At 42.6% G+C, this 3,152-nt stretch overlaps 1 protein-coding gene across 3 annotated transcripts in view; it reads right to left on the reverse strand.

The window, feature by feature from the left end:
- Positions 1 to 3,152, reverse strand: part of LOC121857661 — an 82,914-nt gene that overhangs the window by 702 nt on the left and 79,060 nt on the right. The window lies entirely within an intron of this gene.

The raw sequence follows: 3,152 nt of genomic DNA on the forward strand, positions 1-3,152 counted from the left end.
CTATATATTACTCCTGTGATTAATTTTTCCCGACCGTCGCTTAATTCTATCCAAATTGTTTCTGTATTACTCTCAGTTTTTATTTCCTTATTTATTTCACACTTCAGATTATCCCTAACATAGATTGCTACTCCGCTTCCTTTCCTGGTCTGCCTATCGGTATGGAACAGTTTGTAACCCGCAATTTGGTATTAGACTGGTAATTCACGTGTGTCTAGGTTGATCCATGTTTCAGTGAATGCAATTATATCGATTTCTTCGGTACATACCAAGGCCCTAATATCATCCATTTTGTTTCTCATACTTCTACTGTTCGCTTAGTATACATTTAAGTTAGTCGTATTACATGGTGATCTATCTGATACATAATTAGTTAGTCTCACACAATTTATCTTAATTATAATTGATTATTGAACATAGTTATATGATACAAAGTTCATAACTCTATTAATCTTAGTTACACTTCATTCCGCGCTGTCTTATTGCTCCAGATAAGGCAGGAACGAGTAGGCATAATTAGTCCACAATATTTCAGTACTGAGGAATATGCCATCACTTTGGCTGTACTTACAGGTGCGGGTGAATGAGAACCAGTATGGTGTTCCAAGGGAAAATAGTACTGTGTAAATTGTTCCAGCACAAAACTCTGCCAGGATTGGGAGTCGGTGTTCATCATTGCTAGCAAAGGGCTGGTCCTCACAGCATCACTGGCGAGGGCGATCTGCCTGGAGGCCAGGCGGCAACGCCACCCTCTAAGCCATACACTCAGCAGAATCAGGGCATCTTGTCCGTAAACACAGCAAACGCCAGCACTTTACGCCAGCACTGACGCCAGTGGCGATAACACTCCCGGCGGTAAACACCGCCCCCCCCCCAGCCGCCACATCTGGCGAGGTCACAGGCCACGTGGGGGGGGGGGGCACGTGGTTGCAGGTTGAGAGATGTAATGTTTGTTCGGGTAAGGCAGCAAACACCAGCACTGACGCCAGCACTGTAGTTGAAACCAGCGGCTATAACAGAATCGTTACTTGATCACTTCCGCCTATCACCACTATCGTCTTAAAAAAAAATACTATTATGTGATACAAATTTAAGGATAAATTGTGGGATAAAATGTGACGTGTCCTCCCTGCAATATGTTTATTAGAGTTGAGAAAATCAATGCTAGATGATGAGGTTGTAGTAGCAATGGTGTTTAGCCACTGTCTCCACAGCCAGCCCAGGATGGATGCTAATGAGGGTAGATCGGTTTGTCGAGGGCAATCGGTTTGCTCGCAGCTGGCTATATGTCAGAAATTGAAAGGGAGGTTGGGGCCACTGTGGACGTTGGTTAACCCGCTGGGTGTGTGATGTAAATAAAACGTATTTAAACTCCTAATTCATATAAATTATATATTTTTAGGCCGATGAGACCACGATTGACAAGTGGAGAGGGCAGTGGACAGGATATTGAGATTCTGTATGACTTGTGTTGGTAAATATTAAAAATAAATGTGATTTCCAAAACTTATATCCAATATTTCTCCTCATATCAACGTTATTAAATGTAGCACATTATAATAATCATAAAATAAGGGTCCTCATCAATTGCTCTTTCAAACATGTAAACCTAAGATATTATAGTGATAAAATTTAATCCATCCTTCCCTTCCTTCTTTCATGAATTTCCCAGCTTTCTACAATCCTTTCTCTTTCTGATGAGTAACTTCCATAGTCGACCATTCTTCCTCTCCACCCAACGTGACTTACAGTGCAGAAAGGACTCATCAAGGCACAGGGGTTAGGTGGTGGAGTAGATGCTTACTTTTGACCGCGACTGTACATAGGTACAGTCAAAATCATTAATCTAGGGACGGGATGAGCGTCGAAATCAGGCCAGAAAAGAACCGGCCGTTCAAACGAGTCTCAAGCCCCCATAAAACATTTGTTAATGTAGTTGTAACTATATCAGCCCTTAAGCTCCGCCCACTCTTGTGGTAAGGAAACCTCGTCCCTTTTCCTGATTGATATTATGGTTCGAAGTACGAAGAATTGTTATACATTTTACAACATGGCATACAGCATAAAGAGACACATTTGATTTATTGTGGTATTTTAAATCTCTACTGGAGATTTTGAGTGTAAATGGTTTGGTATTCTGTCATCTCCCTGTCTATTTCCCATTGCTGTCCAGCTGGTCCCTGTCTGTCACTACATTTGTTATTTTCCGGTTACCTGTTGTAATTACTGATGAATTGTCCTGACGGTTCAGCTCTAGAGGTACACTGGAAGTAACACAAATAAATGTTTTTGGGTCGTCTCTCTTTTTATTAAGGAAGTAGACTATTGCACAAATAACTTAGGATATCACCGTAATTAACACTATGTATGAGCTACGAGTGTTATAAGGGTCGAGGTTCTTAGACACACGTCAGGTGTGTGAGAGAGACCGGAAGAGATCGGCACGGTGCTGACCCTGGTAGTAGGAAGTGCGCCAGACATTTGAAAGACAATGAGATTACATGACATACATCCTAGACACTTACTCATAGTTTAACTAATCCGTGGGTGTAGTAATTGTATAAACATAATGTATGTAGCCCACATTTATATAACCATTATTGTATGTTAGACAGGGGATAATACACATTAATACCCGCATTCCTCCCTGTCCGTAACTCCAGTGCTACATGCATTTTGGCCAAGGATATCTCCATGCATATTCCATTTCCTGTGCAAATCGGCCAGAAGTTATCCAACAGAGGTCGATAATTGTTGGTGGCTAATCGATCTCTCAGAGCAGGAGAGCAGTTGAGTCTTACCCAAGCTAACCTTCACGCAGTGAGGTCCCAGGTACCCAGTGATAATTCCCCTGAGACTCCACCATAGAGAAGCCTGGGACCACACCTCACCCACTTGAGTGAGTGAAGTCCTGTGACAACTGACCACGTGGTGTCCCCATGATGCTACGACACCACGTAGTGAATGAGTTGCTGCAGCATCATGTAAAGTCCCTCATAGCACCATCTGTGAGGGAATTACTACACCACGTGATGCCCCTCATAACACCATCTGTGAGGGAAGTACTACGCCATGTGATGCCCCTCATAACGCCATCTGTGAGGGAGTTAATACACTACGTGTCTGCTGTTCAACACCTCAGCTCACATGTT

The sequence above is a fragment of the Homarus americanus genome, unplaced genomic scaffold (genome assembly GCF_018991925.1).
Source record: "Homarus americanus isolate GMGI-L3 unplaced genomic scaffold, GMGI_Hamer_2.0 scaffold19126, whole genome shotgun sequence".
Lineage (NCBI taxonomy): Eukaryota > Metazoa > Arthropoda > Malacostraca > Decapoda > Nephropidae > Homarus > Homarus americanus.